Genomic DNA, 20949 nt, shown 5'->3' with positions numbered 1-20949 from the left:
GACCCATCCAAGATTGAAGCAATCAAGAACTGGATTACGCCATCCTCTCCTACCGAGATCCGTTCCTTTCTGGGCTTAGCTGGTTATTACCGGCGCTTCATTTCGAACTTCTCGAAGATCGCTTTGCCTTTAACAGCTCTAACGCACAAAGGTAAACCATATATTTGGGGCTCGAAGCAAGAAAAAGCCTTTCTAACGCTCAAGCGTTTGTTGTGTGAAGCTCCTGTTCTTGCGCTACCTGAGGGTAATGATGATTTTGTCGTGTATTGCGATGCATCCAACCAAGGTCTCGGTTGTGTTCTTATGCAACGAGGCAATGTTATCGCTTACGCATCAAGGCAACTTAAGGTTCATGAAAAGAATTATACAACTCACGACCTCGAACTAGGTGCAGTTGTTTTTGCCTTGAAGATCTGGAGACACTACCTTTATGGCACTAAGTGTATCCTCTACACTGACCATAAAAGCCTTCAGCATATCTTTGATCAAAAGGAACTTAACATGAGGCAACGCCGATGGAACGAACTCATCAGCGATTACGATTGTGAGATCCGGTATCATCCTGGTAAGGCTAATGTGGTAGCCGATGCGCTCAGCCGAAAACCCTGCCAGCTTAACTGTATTTTGCCGCGCACGCAGCTTCACTTTGCGCCGATTCAGAGCAATCTTGAATCACGCATTCGCGACGCGCAGCGCGCATCCATCAGTAATGGTAACCTTCGCGCCGAGTTAGCGTGTGGCGCGGAAGCGCATTTTGTCCCTAATCTGAGTGGAATTCTCTGCTATCTCAATCGCATCTGGATTCCCTTTGATAAGAATCTTCGCGCTGATATCCTGAGTGAAGCGCACAAATCTCGGTATTCTATTCATCCTGGCGCTGATAAGATGTACAAGGATTTGCGCATAACTTATTGGTGGCCCGGTATGAAAAAGGATATTGCTGTGTTCGTAGCTAAATGCCTGACTTGTTCTAAAGTAAAAGCTGAACACCAACGCCCATCTGGTTTGCTCGAACAACCAGAAATTCCTACGTGGAAATGGGAATGTGTAGCGATGGACTTTATTACCAAGTTACCTTTGACAGCAAGCAAACATGATAGCATTTGGGTAATAGTGGATCGATTGACTAAGTCTGCTCACTTTCTGCCCATTCGTGAAAACTACCGTGTTGAGCGACTCGCGCAGCTTTATGTCAAGGAAATTGTCTGCCGCCATGGTACTCCTTTGAGCATCATATCCGATCGCGATGGCCGTTTTATATCTCGCTTTTGGAAATCTCTCCAATTTGCGCTAGGAACTCGCTTGGACATGAGTACGGCATATCATCCTCAGACTGACGGTCAGTCTGAGCGAACTATTCAAACTCTTGAGGATATGCTCCGATCTTGTGTTCTTGATTTTGGAGGTAATTGGGATTCGCACCTGCCTTTGATCGAGTTCTCTTATAATAACAGCTATCATTCCAGTATTGGTATGGCGCCATTTGAAGCACTTTACGGTCGTAAGTGCCGCTCCCCGATTTGTTGGAGCGAAGTGGGTGAAACTCAAATCACAGGACCCGAACTTGTTCAAGAGACAACCGATAAAATCGCCAAGATCCGTGATCATCTGCTGACTGCCAGAAGCCGACAGAAGAGTTACGCAGATCGCAGGCGAAAGCCTCTCGAATTTCAAGTTGGTGATCTTGTTCTCCTCAAAGTGTCGCCTTGGAAAGGTGTTGTCCGCTTTGGGAAGAAAGGTAAGCTTGCTCCTCGATATGTTGGTCCCTTCAAGATTCTCGCGCGTGTGGGAAAAGTTGCCTACAGACTTGACCTGCCGCCCGCGCTCAGTAATGTGCATCCAACGTTCCATGTATCCAATCTCAAGAAGTGTTTAGCTGACGAGAACCTTCACATTCCACTTGATGAAGTTCAAGTTGATGAATCTATGCATTTCGTTGAGAAGCCTGTTGAGATTATGGATCGCGAGGTTAAGCAAACCAAGCGCAGTCGTATCCCTATCGTGAAAGTTCGCTGGGAGTCCAAGCGCGGAGCCGAGTTTACATGGGAAAGGGAAGATCAAATGAAGATCAAGTACCCGCACCTGTTCTCTGCGCAACCTACTTCGAGATAAATTTCGGGACGAAATTTCTTAAAGTAGGGGAGACTGTGACATCTGACCCGATCCGACCCGACCCAGGTACCCGTTTCTCTTATCCGATCTCTTTCTTTTATGATTTAATATTTATTTATACTTATATTTCATTTTTAATAATAATATATATTTTCCTTCCCGCCTCTTTCTCTCTCTTTCTTTCCGCCGTCCCGTCCCTCTCCTTCTCTCTTTCCGCCTTCTTTTCCCTCTTGTCGCCGTCCCGCCCTTAAGCCTTGTTTCCCTCTCTTTGCTTGTCCTTTGTTCCTTCCCGCCTAAGGATGTCTGCAGCTCCACGCGCCAGACTCCTTTCATGGAAGCCTGCGTGAAGACATCTTGTTCCTGCGATGCGTGAAGAGAACTCTTCTCGCAGCGCGCTAAGAATGCATGTTCTTCCCGCAATGCGCTAAGAATGCATGTTCTTCCCGCAATGCGCTAAGAATGTATGTTCTTCCCGCGATGCGCTTAGAATTCTAGTTCTTCACGCAGCACGCTAAGGATTTGTGATTCTTCCCGCAGCACGCTAAGGTTTGTTGTGCCAGCCTTCGCGCTCGCGCACTCAGCCTTCCCGCGCTTAACCCTTTAGTCTAGTCTTCTGTTTATTCTAGCCGTTTGCTTTTGTAATGTCTTTTCTTCTGAGCTGTTGACCTAACCTATCTAATGTCTGAATAGTTACTTTCGGCGCAGCATGCGTACCAACCCCATTGGTTGGCAGATAAAGTGACTGACATAATCTTTTGAGATCTGCTTTTGCCATGCTTGACCAGTACCTTTATCTGACCCGCCCATGCCTTTTTACTGTTCCCTGTCAGCTTTATCTTGCTCCCTGCAGCTGCCATATCTTTTGTTATCTTTTGTTTTGTCTTGTTCTGTTTGTCTTGGAATCTTTTCCCCTTTTTCTGGATTTATGTCTCCTAGGGTTTCTCTATAAATAATAACATTATTTTTTTCCTAACACTACACACACAAAACACTTAATCTCTCTTATTCTCTCTTGCTCCTTGCTCTCTCTGCCGCCTCCCTCCTCTCTTGCCTCCGTTTTCTCCTCTCCTCTGCCCTGTTTTCCGGTTAACTTGTGCTTGTTTAAAGTTGGTTCTTGCTTTATCTTACACCGCATCGTTTATCAAGTGAGTAATCTCGTACCTAATCCCTTTTTGCTTTTAATGTTTTGGGATGATCATGTGTTCATACAAACTTAGAGTCTTAAACTTGTTTATGAACTTTAGTCGCGCAGTATCCCATGTGTTGAGGACGTAGACTTGGCTGTTTATTTGTATGTGTGGATCATTAACCGTCTTGTCGGTCTATTCCGCAGTTTTCATGGTACCATTAGATGAACACGGGAGAACTATCGTTTATGATTTTCTCTTTTATTTACACATGCACAGTTAGTCTTGTTTGTGAGCTCAATTGTGAGCACTGGCAGTCTTGTCTCTTAGAGTTGGTCCCGATCTGATTACACCCTTGTTGAAACCCAGACATACACATGTTGCGCGCAGATTTATTGTTATATATGTATTGTATTAAACTTGATTTCTCACCAACACGCAAGTGTTTGACGTTTATTTTAACACATGTTCAGGTTTGCAGTAGCTGTTTTGGAGCTTGTGGACACATAGGACGTTTTTACTTTTGGACCTAGATTAAAATGTATCAAGACAAGTTATTGCTGTTCGAATATTTTGATTTATAATATATTGATTTATGTTGGTTTATTTATATCTTATGTATACGTTGCGCATGCGTGAATGAATATATTTATTAAATATTGACACCCAATAGTGTCACGAGTAATGAAACAATATGTGGCGCCCCGATGTATAATCCGCCTTTGGTCGGGGTGTTACAAGACACATGTGTATTCGGTATGAGTTGCTTTTTATTATCTATTTTGTATTATAACGATTTTAGAGATTATATCTCATGCAAACATTTATCAGACTCTTTGTAATAAACAACCTGTCTATTACAAGAGTAAAATCAGTTCAGACAGTAAAAGGTTAACGTGTTCACCTTATGTTATCAGTAGGAAATATCAACCTCCTTGACTTCAGTATGCTATTAACCTATATTCATAATAGGTATGCATAAGTACCTAGTTGGTATAATTCAGCAGACTTTAAGTCTGTTACAGTTTCAGCAGACTCAAGGTCTGATCAGCAGACTCAATGTCTGATTCAGTTCAGCAGACTCGAGGTCTGATCAGCAGACCTAATCCCTGATTCAGTTCAGCAGACTCGAGGTCTGATCAGCAGACTTAATGTCTGACCTAACCTTAGTATAGTTATAGTCGTTTTATGAAAATACTTTGAATTTACATATGACGTTTGGAATAGCACGCTTTGGCCTAATAAAGGATATCACGTTGGCAAACTTCTCCAGGTAAGCAAACGGGTCTCGCGGTTGATTGGGATTTGTACGAATTGCTTTCCTTAGGCAAGAAGAGTCTACTAATGATACTCCCCTTCCAGTTACTACATGCCGTCAAAATAATAGTTTTGATAACATTACTTCACGTGGAAGCAACGTCTTTGCTTTATAAAACATCACTTGGAAAATAATTACAGTTTAACGACTATACCCTTAACTAAGCTATATCTTATGTATTTAAAGTAATTAGTAAAGTAACTTAACCTCCTTAATCGGCTTGATGGAACTTAAGAGCTAAGAAATCAGCAGCAATTCAGCTTGTACTTCGTTACAAGATCAGCAGCTCGTTAAACAGCGTGACGACACCCCGGTTCTTCACGAAAACGGCTCTCGACACCCTAGAATGCTCTTGGCACGAGTACCTAGGTTGAGTGTGTGAAATGGGATGAAATGGCTTGAACCCATAGCTGCCCTTTTATAGGTGAGTTTTGCAGACCATCGCGTAGCGAGATGGCCTTTTCCCCAAGGCCGTCGCGTAGCGCGACGCCGCAATTTACCAGAGGCTGCCACATGTTGACACGTGGTTGGCCACGTGTCCTGGGTTACTTAACCTGGTCATCGCGTAGCGCGATGGACCGGTTGAGTTTGGCCGTCGCGTAGCGCGTCGCCCCCCTTTTTCTTGAATTGTGTGATTCTCTGTCGCGTAGCACGATGAAGTTAGTCAGAGGACCATCGAGTAGCGCGATGGGTCTAAAAACCCAAACTTTTCATTTGCAGTCATTTAACTTTCAGAATTTACACTTTTAGTCCTTTAACTTATAATTTTGACATTTTTAGTCCAAAACTAGATAGGGTATTTTCACGGTGTTACACTAGGCATTGGAACCAATACCAGATTATTGAGATTGATTTGACAGTGGGTTACGTGGTACTGGATTTAAATTAAATGTGCAATTCTTCTTCACCCAAACCTTTTATATGATACCATTGTTAGAAACATGATCGATTTGTTCTTGTGTGGAGATATGATCTATTACACACATACAATCGAATGTATGCGTATAGAATCAAACAAGATGAACTAGAAGCTGAATACAACAGAAATTTTATCTTCCTTATAAATAAACTAACATTTTTTTTACAATATGACAAATAGCAAGTTAATTATAGGAAGCGAGGAATCATAAATCGTTGTGTCGATCAATGGTATCACTTGTATAACAACCGTCAAAAGTCACGCTACACAACCTATGTATATTTAATGTATCCCATTTGTGTACTCGTTAGTAGCACTTAAGAGCATAAAGTTAACCCTTTTAAAATATATAGGAACATATAGATATATGGAAATAAACAAATAGATAGTAAATGGAAGGGCTAGATTGAAAAAAAATGGGAATATTACAATTAATTGCAAAGATATCAAATCTTTGTAGCGTAACACTATGTATTATAAAACACTAGTGTGTTATTCTCTTTGTCAATCAATATTCAACAGACGGCCGCAACTCCCTCAAAAATGAAAAACCCTATATCCTTGTGGTCCATGTTTGATGAAAGCAGGCCTCCTGATAGTATCACAAAATCAACGACTCATGTGGTAATCGATTTTATATTCTTTTTAATCAATATTCTTTTTATCTTGTTCAGAGTTTTGAAACTAGTTATCTAACTTAGAATCTGTGTCATCTTGCAGGGCAATGAAGAACGATCGGTGAGTGTTCATAGGATTTCAGAAGACGTCTCCTTAGGTAAGCGTTAATAAATTCAGCTCTTTATTCATCATTTAGATCTATTGCATATAAGGTTTTTTTTATTTAATTTTTGAAGATAAAAATGAATTATGGATACAACAATTGTTAAGATTGAGTCTAAAATTCGAAGGAGATTTTTTAGATTGATTAGAGTCATCATCATTTCAAAATAGTTATATGGAAAGAAAACTATTTTATCCCAGTTGCAAAGCTATTAAAAATTGTATACTTTTAGGTAAAATCGATCATGATTCTTATCTTATTTTTTATTTTTAATTGCTATCAAGAAAACAATAGAATGTTAGCGTCCGCGGAAGATGATTCGCGAGTTCCCTCGCGTATAACACTTAATGATACATACAAATACGATTAGATACAAGGACATAATTGTACAACAAAATTACAAAGTAACAGAATACAATTAAAGGATAGCCGAATGAGAGTTTAATCGAATCTTGGTGATTAACACCGAGTATGTATAGCGTACAAATACATAAAGATTTAGCCGTCAACGCTATTGTTTGCGTCGATATCCATTTAAGCCGTTAACCACCGAATATCCTAGTTAGGTGTTATGTAGCTTAGTTTGTAAGCCACTCCGTTTGTAAGGTGAATAACTTTCGAAACCCAGCTCTTTGTATGCTTTCCTTTGATTCCACTAAAATTTTTTCACAAATTTATTGTTTGGTATTTTTGTTAATTTATTCCTTTGATTCCACCCTAATTTATTTACTTTTTTTATTATTTGGTATATTCATGTTAATATTTTCCTTTTATTCCTTCAAAATTTCTTTACTTTTTTTATTATTTGGTATATTTATGTTAATTTCTTTGTTTATATTAATATTTTCTTATATATATTTTATTTATTTATCTTTGATTTCATCAAAATTTTCTTACTTCGTATATTTACATATGTTCATTTCTTTATTTATATTAATATCTTTTTATATATTTTTTTTTATAATTTTTTTATTAAAAACCATAACCAAATTTAAAGCCCAACTAAAAATTGTAAAATAAAAGCCCATTTAGTTTCTTATAATTTAAAGAATAAACCAAACTTGTATTTTAGATCAAATAAACTAATTAATTAGGGGTCGTATTTTTGTTTCTTCTTTAAAACATTTTAAATGTCTGGCCATATTTTTTACTCGTATAGGGCCCCTTGCGGTCCCTCACATTTTCAGAGACAGCCCGTGGCGGCTCAAGTAATTGTGAGATCGCCGATAGGTGATGGTAACGACAAGAATGCCTAAATAATAAACTAGGTGCATAAATAAAATAAAATAAAAACACATTACTTCAATGGCAAAAGAAAATAAATACATTGGCGATAACTATAATAATAAAATAAAAGTATCTCAATATCTTTACATTTAAAGTATGCGGCAGTCAAAAATCCTAAAACACCCAAAAGTGCAAGGCCATATATCTTCCAAACACGGGTCCCTTTTGTAACCAAGGAGCAACACGAGGTCGCATAGCCGTTGAGCAATAACATATACGAGGCGTTTAGACCAAGCATAAACATAAGCGTCTCGTTAGTTAACCGATGCGAATTTATCACTCTCCTTGATACTTTTGTTTCATCTTGGAAACAACTATGGTCACTAGAACAACACCAATGATCACCAAAGCCAACCCGTAACTAACATCATAATGTCAATGTCTTCGTCAATTGCTATATAATTAATGATAACGACGGTATAGCAAATGGTAATTAACCAATCGAGCAACACGATGAGCAATATCAAGATTAAGAACCAAATGCTGAATATACATAAAAATGGGCGTCCTCCGCCAAAGATTAACCAAAGGTTCATGGTTAATTACGCTATAAAAAATGGTGATCCAGAAGAAGTCAAGGACTTGTTGATTGGGATTCGACATCGTCCATTCTACTGATCATGTACGAGGTTAACATTGATCTAAAACGATTGTCTATAAAAATATTAAAGCTTATTGTCATGTGATTTATTTATAAGCTTAATAATCTTATAAACAATCGTTCATGTTTTCAAGATTAATTCAAACACATATTTGTCCATGAATTTATCTTCTACACCTTTGCTTTAAACTTTATTTATAGTTTTATTTCTTTTATAACTTTGGATATAAAATTTTTTATACAAATTCAAACGAATCAATCAAACATTTAAGTTTTCTTTGATATAATTTTATCTAAAAGCAGAATATTGGTTTTTGATCAAATAAAAATTAAATCGTAGAAGCAAATAATCGTTACTTGACATTTATTTTGGGAGTTCTTCCTATTTAGCTTTTTAGAGTCTCCAAACAATTGGATTTTAAAGAGAAGAAAAACACTTATTCTTTCAGTATAAAATTTATACCACTGAGAGAAAAAAACGGGGACCCTAAGCCACCATATATGCTTCGCCTATTATGGTAGCAGTTATGGAACTGCGCTTCACCATATACGCTCCTCTTTCTTTGCTTCAGACAAAGGTCCTTCGTTCGCTACCTAAACATGGAAGTTTATCGATGACTGTATGTCGATGGCTACCTAAGTATTATATTGAGTTCTTGACATAGAGCCATTATGTTCCAAGTTTTTGAAAGTGTAGGACCACTTGGTTTTAACTTTTTAACAGTACGCAACTACGCGTAGTCACTCGGGTCGTATACAACAACAGACGGTGTGGTTCTAAAGCCTTGCTCCTTCGGTATGATTTCAACGTGACCATGGTAAGAAACCGCAACACATGATGAATCGTTCTATCTGTTTGTTACTTACTAGCTAGTTTTTATAATACAGTTGCGGTTCTAAAAATGATCGATCGTTAAAATAAGCCATGCATTGGGGTTTGTTGCTTTGATTTTGTTAACGAGTCGTTATAAATGGAGATCGGTTCTTATCTATATGGTGTTTTGGGGTGTTTGGATGATTTAATGGTCTGTTATTGTTAATTAGGTGTTTTGATGGATCAGAATTGAGTTTATTGTACATGTTGCATGTTTTTATGTGAATAGATTTTACAACTAGGGTTTTATAAATATAAATAGGTGATTTAAAGTTTATTATTTGATTGTTTGTCACTTTGTTGTATAGTAGTTGAAAATTATTTTTATTTTCTTCTTCTATTGTGGCCCTTTTGGTCTGTCTTTGTGTAGTTCATTTTTTTTGTGGTTTTTCTTTGAGTTGGTTTGTTTTGATGTATCATCCTATCTTATTTATTACCGTATAGTTTTAGCTACCATTCTAATAAACAAGAAGTTGAAAATTGTGGTGTGTTTGTATACGCGATAGTTAATTTTTGTCACCATTGATGCTAGAGTTCTATACAAGTCTAGGTTTATTCACTAATCTTAAGGACTTATCATTTAAGTATATGCAGATAGATGGTTTATGAATTTCTTATGGCTATTTATGTTTATGGTGATTAATATATTTCATTTTCTTAGAATAATGGAACCCATTCACGGGAAGCTTGCACCCGAAGATTTTATCAGCACCATTCCAGATATTGTGACAACTAATATTCTGGATCGATAGCCATTACAAGATGCAGTAAGGACAGGTGTTTTGTCGAGTAACTGGAGGCTTAAGTGGACTATGCTTACCCAACTCGTATTTGATGAGGAGTTCTTTGAGTATTTAAGAAAAACTAAAGGCAAAAATAATCATGTGAGAATTATAATCAGTAGTGTTCTTCATCAGCTTAGAGATGCCATTACAAAATTTGTGCTCGGTGTAAACGACTTACATTATGAAATGGATGTTGAACATGAAGATCAGTCGATGGATTTTGTTTGTCCAGAAAAAAAATTAAAGACCTCACTTTTGTGTACTGGGTTATGCAATACTCAAGTTGCCTATCCATCTTTTCTCTTGTTTAGAGTTGAAACGTTTAAAAGTCGATAATAGTTGTTTTAATCTTCCACATAGCTTTCATGGCTTTCCGAACCTATTGAGCTTAAAGTTGCATGTGAATTTTGGAGAAAACACTTGACTTTGGAGAATATTCGAAAGGCTCAGACAGTGCTTACTTGCCTGTTCTCCGTTCCTAAAAAAGATTGTTATTCATCCCTACTCGTCTGGTGTGAGATGAAAAGTTTAAGTTTGCTAGTAAGTTGTTGAAGGTGCATCGAGCCTCCCATGTAGTTGATATCGATCTATCCTAATTTTATTTCCTGAATATTTGTATGAATTTATGGCCCAGTTGTACTTAAGTAAGGTGACATTTTGTTTCTTACTTTGAAACACGAGTTCCAAGTTGTCATATCGGGTCTCTGAAATTCAACTAACATCATACTGCCACGTAAGTCTATGAAGTTAGTTTTGTAAATTTACTTTGGTATAAATAAAACCCCAGTTCCAAGTTGTCTTATCGGGTCTGGTTTCGCGCACTTTTTTTTTTCGTCTCTACCACCGACACTCTTAGTCCTTATCTTACTTATGTAGTACACTCTTTAACATTTTAGAAAGCACAAGTAGTAGGTTCCCTTTCAATTTATTTATTTTTATATACAATAATCTACCTATCTATCTATTCAAATAAAGTAAAATAATTGTGGACATTTGTCATCTTTTGGTTAATTCTTACAATTTTTTTCCTCCAAAACTAGTCTTAATTTACCCTAATATATGTAATAGATCAATAATTATTCATTTTTCTTTTATACTCTATTTATATTATATCTATACATTTTTATAAAAATAATATTAACATATTTATTACTATCTATTTCAAAATACTTGGTGAAATTTAAAAATCAACAACAAACCATGTTTGTCAAAGATGAAAAGAATATAGTTTCAAATGTTATCATTAACATATTGGATTATGTATATTATAGAAGATTGTAAATAAAAACAAAACTCGAATATGTTTTGATTTTCCAAAGTAATTTTTTATCATTAAATTATAATTATATGCTTAAAAGTCGATCCAGTTTTTTAAAATCAATCAATTTATCTATTATTATTGTAAATTGTCAATATAAATTTATAAATTATAAATCTATGCTTTAAATCTATCCATTTATTTTTGGTATATTGGTTTTTAATGGTCCCAATTATTGCCTTTTGGTCACTACAGGTCCCAACTAATGAATTGGTTACTGATGGTCCAAACTTTTAAAGTATTTGTTCCTAATGGTCCGAGACTAACAGAATCCTAACGCCGTTAGTTTCAGGTCGTCGGGAAAACGTTTTTGGCCAAAAAATTCAAATTTGTTGCAGGAAAACACTACCTGAGCACCGCAACCACCGCCAATTAACTCACCACTAACCAACTACCACCACTTGAGCACCATCAACTGATTATGGCGTTGATTCTAAAGTTTCTGGCGACCTCAATAATTGGGGATTTTACTAGAAAAAGGTTCTTAAAGGTCCGATACGAAGTTACCAAGATGTTTGAGACGAAAATGTTGAGTTTTCGGGAAAAAAATTGAGTTTTCCGGCCAAAACCGTTTTTCCGGCGACCTGAAACTAACGACGTTAGGTTATGTTAGTCGCGGATCGTTAGAAACAAATACTTTAAAAGTTGGGACCAGCAGTGACCAAAATATAATAGTTGGGATCATTAAAAACCAATATACCTTTATTTTTCGGTTAATTTAGTAGACTATATATATGTTTAAATGTAAGGATAGTATATACCAATTATTTTCAGACATAACAAAGTTTATCATTTTTAATTTCTTAGTTTTGTTTATCAAGTGTTGTCTCGGGTTTTTTGTGAAACTTAAATTTGATTTTTATGGGTCAAAAGTTGGTAAATAGATTGTTTGGTACAAGTTAACTACATTTAGATCAAAATTTGTTACGGGTCAAAAATGAGAAATCTAAGTATTTTTAAAAGTTTGAGAATACAATAGATTTATCATCAAATTTGTTACGGGTTCATTAAATTTGGATCATCCCGGTATGACACGGGCTCTAAAGCTAGTATAAATATATAACTGAATCTTAGCAATCTTACCCAGCATTCTTTATGTTGATTGTGCAATTATTTGTGTGCTAGATTGTTAAATGTTTATGAAAATTGTGATTAAGTTTTTTATATTATTTTCTGTAACCTTTAACTTTTTTTGTATTTTATATTTTTTATTCAAATAAACTCGAATTCGAATAAGTTATTCAAATAGATTTTTCTAATAGTTTTTTTATATTCTTTAACGGTTCCGGGTTTGAACCGGTTCCGGTTTAGTTCGGTTCGGTTCGTACCCATCTGATTATACATGATGGATCGTATGAAGAATCAATAAGATATGTTCAATAATATATGGTTCATCTTCTTTAAACCTTTTTTAATTTATAACAACTTTTATTAAACCAAAACTAGCAAAAGTTAGAAACAAAAACAAAATAGTTACATTATAGAATAGTAATATAGTAATCCTGAACATGAATGTATGTTTTCATATTATCATAAGAATTATCGTTTTATATACGCCCTCTTTAAATTCGGACGAAATTGACTTATCGCATAATAAATGGGGAGTTTTTATTTTAAGGGTGTAATGGTGTTGTAGCCTAATATGTATACATACATATATATATATATATATTACACAACAACATATTAAAAATATTATTTCCAAACACTCAAACGAGGCGACAAATAGACATCCCCCCCCCCCAACCCAACCCATAAATCGCCCGAATATCGCTTGGGGGAGGTGTTCAAGCCAAATTCGCTCACTTTGTCGCCCACTACACACACCCTTAGAGACCGTGTGACATTTATTTGGACTTTGTGAGATAATCTGAAGCATAAAATGATTAAAATTTCTATGGTTGATAAGTTTACATTATGAAAGGATTAAAAATCTTAAGTAATGTGTTTTATTTTGTTGTTTCAGAGATGGAACAAGAAAACTTTAATGAGACTAAGTCTTTGTCTTCGCAAGATGTTGCTAAAGCTTTTGTGAAACAATATTATTATGTTTTGCAAAAACTCCCTCAAAAATCTCATAACTTCTACAAGGATCAAAGTATTCGATGCCATCCACGTGCCGATGGTTCAAAGAAATCGGTAAAGAGATGAATGGTAAACAAAATCTTTGCTCAACAACAGTTTTGACATAATATTACACATTGTGATATAGAGTATTATTCATTTATTCATTTGAGTTTAATTTGGGGCAGGATATCCATGAAGATCATGGCATTTAATGTTGTGCAATGGATTCCTGATCTAGACACTCTGTATGCTCAAGGTTCAGTCACGGAATCAGTGATCGTAGGAGTATCGGGCACTTTGATCGATAATAATGATGTGGAACAAAACTTTGTTCAAACTTTCGTTTTGGCTCCACAAGAAGGCGGTGGCTTTTACGTGCACAACGATGTTCTTAAGTTAATAGATGGCGTTACAATACCAGCCACGCGGTCTCCTCTTGCTGACGTGGCAAACATTTTGGCTGCTCAACATCTTCCTGATACTGCAGGTACTCTTTATAATTCACCATTCAGTTCAGTCGATTACAATAACGTGGCAGGTAAACGATTACAGTATTGTTTGTTTATTTGTTTTAGAAAAATAAGACTCTTTGGCGACTGCAAACACTACCAACAAAAATCGAACTGACAAATCGACGTCTGCAAAGGAGGATGATGCAAGAAGAATAGTTACAGTTGACCCAAAGAAGAATAGTCAAAGTTAAGTTTGGAAGTCAGCTGAAAAAATGCAAGAAGAGGCAAAACAAGTGTCTTATGCATCAATGGTGAGCTCATCTTGATATAAATTTTATATACATGATTCGGGTTGCATAACCGGCCAAATTATCAAAACGGATTGGGTTGTGCAATGGTTTAAAAGTTGTGATGCATATAAATTCTATACATACGCGTTAAAAACAACACGAGCCGACTGCCGACGCATTAGTAAGTAAACTAAACAATTTTTTGTCTATCTTTATAATTTGCTTTTATAAATATCTAATGATGTACCAACTCATGAACTATGAGTACAAATCCAGTAATAATCTAATTCTTTTAAGTATAATGATCTAAAATAGTCATTGGGTCACTATTTTGTCCATCCTTTAAAATATAATTATATAAATACTTGAATTAAATGCATACTTGAAGTCCCGAAATTCTAAAAAAAACAAGTAAAAATACTAAAATATAACCTAAAAATACATTATTTACACCCGACCATCATATATAAACAGATAAATTTTGCAACCTCTAAAGATTATATTGTTGTGTTCTATTTTTTTAGGCTGTATTTGGCAAAAGATCAAGGTTCCGGGGCATCCACTGCAGTGACTGCACCACAACCAGCAACAAATTCTTTTGTTAAAGTTTCGGAACAACCCGAAAAACTGACAATTGCGTCTCCTGCTATACCCAAACCATCTGTTTTTCCTAATAGCCATTCTCAGCAAACATCTATGATGGTAAGGTCATTTGCTTATAATCATATTATTAAGTTGTCGCACTAATTGGTAAACAAACTGTTGCAGGTAAGACAGTCTGGATCAAAAACCTACCATCAAACATGACACAAGAATCATTACTTGGCGTAATGAAGATTTTTGGGCCGGTTAAACAGATAAACATTCATATTAAAGCATACCCTGAGGTCTGGTTCATATCTTATAACCATGGTCAATTTATATAGTAATTTGCTACTTAAATTTGGTGTTCTTGTAACAGGATGGATATTGTTACGCGTTTGTCGAATTTGATCATCCTAAAGCAGCCAGCAATGCAGTAGAGGTTTATGTTTGTTGTTTTACAAACTGATATAGCATTGTTTGATTAGATAATAGCATCATCATAAAAGTAATTAATTTAATGTTTTGCCCATGGTATAAACTTTAATTACTAATTTCCCCGTTTTTTTTCAGGCTCGCTTCATCCCTTTTGCGGGCAGGTATTCGGAAATACAGTACAAGAAATATCCTAATCAAGGTTAGTGTAAAAATGCCATATTTGTATTTTTATTTTAAGATATTCTTATGTTCCAATTTGGATTTGTGTTTTAAATCTGATTTATCTCTGATTAATGCAACTTATAGCAAGAATAAGATACATCCAACTATCCCATTTTGGTTGCTGCCAGTCATAGCTTCTTGACAACTAGGATGGACGTGTCAGCAAGGAGATAACGGAGTTACTACTCAGTTAGTCGCGGACTGATGGAAGAAACGAATGTAAAAGTTGGGACCGTTGCCAGCCAAAATGAAAGTTGGGACTTGCAGCAACCAAAATGGGATAGTTAGGACCAATAAAAAACAATGGTATTATTATTTTAAGATATTCTCATGTTCCAATTTGGATTTGTGTTTTAAATCTGATTATCTGAATATTGCAACTTAATTATAGCAAGAATAAGATACATCCAAACACTGTCTTCGGGTTATCTAATTTTAATAATTCTATATGATCACAATTTCACACAATCAAGTTGCATGTAATAATTCTATATGATCACAATTTCACGTAATCAAGTTGCATGTACATGCATGGGTAGCTACCTATATGTTGATTTTACCAATTTGCCCTCACAGGAGGACAAAATTACGCGGCGAGACCACCATATGGACCGGGAGGATATGGATATGGGAATGTGAATTTTCAGGGCCGTGATGGTGAAGGGCGTGGCAGAGGTACGTAGTTGGAGTCACAGGCACAATGAGCATGAAAACTATGGTCAATATTATGGTCAAACTCAAGACAATAACTAAATTAACTATAGGAGCGACCATTACTCTCAAGGTTACTACTGAGTAGTAACCTTTCTAAAATGATCCAACAAAGTGGATCAAAAACTGTTATGAGGTATATATAAGTACTTCAAAGCTATGTGGTTATTGTTTTAGTCAAAGAATCTTTGGTAAATATTTTTTTTTCTAACTTAAGAACATGTATGTTGTTGTGTTTGAATCTGTTAAAGATTTTATGTTGATTCATTTTTTTTTTGGTTGTGGTGATTAACTTTTAGATAGTTATTTAATTAGAGGTTTAAATGATGAGTAATGATATGTCTTTTCAAAACTTAGCCTAAAAATATGTTGAATAAATAGTTAATGGTTGTCATAAAACCATCCACTTAAAACAGAGCCCAGTACCACTTAGGCGGCTCCTCTTCTCATAGTTGGGTGTAAATGAGTCGAGTCAAACTTGAACCCATCTAAGTTGAGCATAGCTCGTTTATTTAATAGAGCTCTATCATAGCTTGGCTTAGTTCGAGCTCTTAATCTGAAGGTTGAGTTTTGCTTGTGAATATAGATATTGGCTTCATTTATCATTTCTCGCTCTACATGCACCAACATGTTGCCAAATAGATTGCATGAGATATATAGCTTCTTATATGGAGCCCCAGTGAGTTACACGCAGTATTGGCAGTTTGCACCATATCTTGATTTGTGTCGAAACTTCAACCCTCGCTATTTCACAGTAAATCAAAAGGTGTTCTAGTAACTCCGTTCTTTCTTCGCACTTGACAAAGTTTTTGGGTTGATGATAATAACGTCCTTGTGTTGATCAGTTCTTCACGTATATAATGGAAAACATAAATGTTATGATAAACCCATAAGTAAAGCATACCTGTTACAGTAGGGGAAGTAGTAACTGCCCGGAGAAGGATGTAGACGACATGATTGCCAGCTTGGTCGAATTCCCCTTTAAGATGTATGTTAGTGATGGGGATTAGGGTTCTTGATGAAACCGAATTATGGAGAGATATAGGGGTCACGAATTTCTTAATGTGAGGGTTAGGTTTTTCTTATGATGTTAATTAATCTCTTCCATGTATTTATATACACTCAAGGGGAAACCCTTGATTAACAAGTAATGGTAATATGGTACATCAACAATTATCTAGCTAATATAATAATAAGGTATAATTTAATTATTTTGATCGTTATTATATAAATGATAATGATGGTCATACATAAATATATATATCCATATATTTATTCTTACACCTTAGTCATTCTTCCATAGCTAGCAATATATATTCCTTATCGCTCTCCACACAAAACAATTCATTATTTTTGGTATCCATTTCGGCAATACAAACCGATCATTGGAAGATGTTACTGATGGGCTTTCGGCTTTTTGCTAAATTCATATGGCTTCAATGGGTAATCCCATTACATAAATGGAAAGTTTTCTACTCAACATCGTAAAATATTTGTCCTTGCGATAACACTGACTCTGAAGATTTTGCTTTTTTCGAAGTTAACTTGCAAGGTACCCCGTTGCGATATTAAAGCATCCTAATATTCTTGCCATGTACTGGAAAGTTGAGATCAACCTTTCTCCCATGAATATCGCACCATCCGTAAAACAATAAACGAGATAAACCATTAGATAAGGCTTCCTAGTTGCGACGTTAAGAGGTTCCATGGTGATTATATGTAAGAATGGCGATAACGGGTCTCCTTGCTAGACACCCTGGTAAGCTTGAAATTCCTTGGTTGGTGCCCGTTCATGAGAAACGACTATCTAGATGAGGAAAGGAAACCAAGTCCAAAATTCCCAATTTAAAATATTGAATGCCATTTCAAAGTCCGCTTAAAGAGTAAAGTTTTGCCTTTCAAATTCTTCAGTCAACAAATAGCTTCATTGACAACTAAGGGGCCATCAAGAATGTTAACAATGAAGGGGAAAGTTAACGTACAAATTATTTTAGCGTGTTAATTGTGAGAAGCAAGTAGTGTAATTATATTTACAAACAGTGTAATTATGTAATTATATCGTAATTACACTACACTATAATTACACTATGTTATATATATAATTACACTACTTGATTCTCACAGTTAGCACGCTAATTTAATTTGTATTTGATCCAAATCCAACAATGAAAACATCGTTTGTTTTTGGGTTGACGTAATAAACGATAAGGAACCCCTCTTGTTAATTCTGCCATATCTATAAAGAACCAATCTAGAATCTTTTTGAAAAATCCCAAACTACCGCCGTAATTTCAACGACAAAAGATTGTTTCAACAAGTGACAAAACGCATTGGTTAACAGCCGGTTGAAACCCTTATTAATGAACTTTGGCCTATATATTGTAACCGGCAACACTTCGGATGCTATCTTCTTTGGACTAGTTATCCAATCGTCATTCAATTGTATTTTGTTGATAGTATAACGTTGGTCTTTTGTCTTTAGCTATCCAGTCATCATCCGGTAGTATTATGTCATCTAAACGACGATAATACTAGTGACGTCATGTTATCCGAGCTTTATGAACAAATATCATCTTTGATACATTAGAATACAAATGATATAACAATCGGCTATATATATGTGCATTAAATGCATAATCAAATCATTGATTAACCCGAGTTAAGTTTATCACAATTTTTTTGAACGACAAACCAAAATTCTTTTATAATAAAACCGATAATTAGCAACGAGCTAGACACACCTAGTTAAGTTTATAACATCTATCTAACTAATATATTAAAGTAACACAATTTTGTCCACATGTCCTTCACTTAAGCTGTCCACATAGCAACGAGCTAGACACACCTAGTTAAGTTTATAACATCTATCTAACTAATATATTAAAGTAACACAATTTTGTCCACATGTCCTTCACTTAAGTTGTCCACATAGGCTTCCATGTCATCAACCTTCCATAAATATAATTTCCACATATTCACAATAAAATTTTAATCAATGATATTGACTTTTATATTTTTGTAACTTATTAATGTAATTATGATATTAATTATTCTAATTATTGTTAGAATTAAAAAACTTATTAAATTTACTAGGTTTAAATTGTTTATCGTTTCTTCTTTAAAAGGCACGTGCTTCGTTCAAAAATCATAACGCTCCCATTCGTTTTTCTAATGTATCTGTGTTGAAATTTACACAATGTTTATTTTTGTTATATTTCAGTTATTGTGTATGAGACATAACATTTTGGATGTTGATTTAATTAGACGCTTAACTTTCAATTAATATGTGTTTTTTGTTCTCATATTATAAGTTATAAAGATGTTTTAACTTTTTATTTATCTTTGTTAGTATTTGTATGGTTGTGTATTTGAATTAAAATAACAGTTTAATGTCTCGTAATTTATGTAAAGGTATCCTTTTTTATATAAATATGACTTTTACATTTTACTAAATTTATAATATACACATATATATTACGTTTTAAATATGTTCTACCCGTGTGTAACACGGGCACTATCCTAATCGTACACTAAAGCTACATTGTGATTTATGAATTATGAGTATATGCATTAATCTAGCAAACAATAACGATTCCATAGAAAACTTAAAGGAGTAATTTTAAATTGTTAGTTTGAAACATTATATTATTTGAATAACTAATTCGCAAAATTAAATTATAGTCATGAACAAAACAAATTACTACTATTTTATCAAAACTAGTATTTAGGACCTGCGCTTCGCGGCGGGATTGTTAAACCAAACAGTAAAAAATATGTGAAAACGTTTAACAACGAACGCGTTGCAAATCAACGCGAATTCATTCGGTGTCGGGTTGCGAAATGAGAACTAAACCCGTCAGTGATAAAATACAATAAATTATCATATGTAGAACCAAAAAAACCGGCACGTTAAACCTGCGAACCGAAGCGATTTCAGTTGGTATCGGCAGTACCGACACTAGTTTGTAAACATATATTAATAAGCAAAATAAAAACATACTTTAAGTGTGCGGTATCAAATATCGAAACACAGATAACAACACATGTGACAACTGGATATTTGTAAATCATAGAAAAGTTTCAGTCATTGTAAAGACGAACTATAAAAAATACGAAAGTAAACTTTAAGACAATCGTTTAACCAACAAATAAAACATGTAAAAGTGACACTCATCCAAATTGAAGGTTCAAAAATGTAGTTTTAAAATATTTTTAATTTGTTGAAAAGAAAAGTAAAATAAATGAAATAAAAATAATTTAATAGTGTTAAAAAAATATATGTAAATAACAAATAATAAGCTAAATTAATAAAAAATATAAGAGAATTAGTGGTTGTAGTTGTGCCAATGTACAGAAAATTGAACAGGGATTTTGTGAGAAGAATCAAATATCCTTTTAATATATATATAATTTTACCTAACAAGCCTAACCATCTTCGGTCAAACTTAGACTCAAAGTTAACAAACGAGTTTAGCTCGACAACTCTTAATGAACTAAAAGTTAAGATCGATCATGCTATTGCTAAGGTATTTCGAAAATTCTAAAGAAATAGATAAAAGAAATATTTATAGATTAAAATATAACAACTAAAAAACTATTATTTCTTGCACGCATGAATACATACATGAAAAACCGGTGAGTTTTTTAAATAATCTCCTTAGCTTGGATGAATCAGACGAGCAAACTCATCAACTCAAAGAGTTAGCACCTCTCTTCTTGAAAATTGAACAAACTGATTTTAAGCGATACTGTTTAGCTATTTTTGAACAAGACTCTTACTATTTCACCACCAATATTCGAAACAAATAAATAATCAATTTTAATAAATAAAAATGGGAAAAATTCTTAAACTAGCTCATTTTTAGAGAGAGAAATTAAAAATAACTCAACTTTTGTTTAAAATCCAAAAATAGCCCTCTAAATTTCGTCTGGGGCGACACATTGGGAATCCATCAGACGAGATTCAAAAGGATTTGACTCTCTTCATGTCCGTCTAAATTTTAAGTAATCTCGTCTTCCCTAACCAAATTTTAGGAAATTCCGTCTACCTCATTTAGTTTTTAAG

The 20949-nt window shown here is 34.8% G+C and overlaps 1 pseudogene; it reads left to right on the top strand.

Annotated features, from left to right (window-relative positions):
• The first annotated feature begins 6019 nt into the window (after positions 1 to 6019).
• On the top strand, positions 6020 to 15972 carry LOC143599671 (nuclear transport factor 2-like; annotated as a pseudogene).
• Positions 15973 to 20949: the final 4977 nt, after the last annotated feature.

The sequence above is a fragment of the Bidens hawaiensis genome, unplaced genomic scaffold (genome assembly GCF_021521415.1).
Source record: "Bidens hawaiensis isolate Kalapana, Puna unplaced genomic scaffold, B.hawaiensis_p1.1 tig00052502_1, whole genome shotgun sequence".
NCBI lineage: Eukaryota > Viridiplantae > Streptophyta > Magnoliopsida > Asterales > Asteraceae > Bidens > Bidens hawaiensis.
The sequence above is the reverse complement of the archived record's forward strand: the minus strand, read 5'-3'. Positions and strand labels throughout refer to the sequence as shown.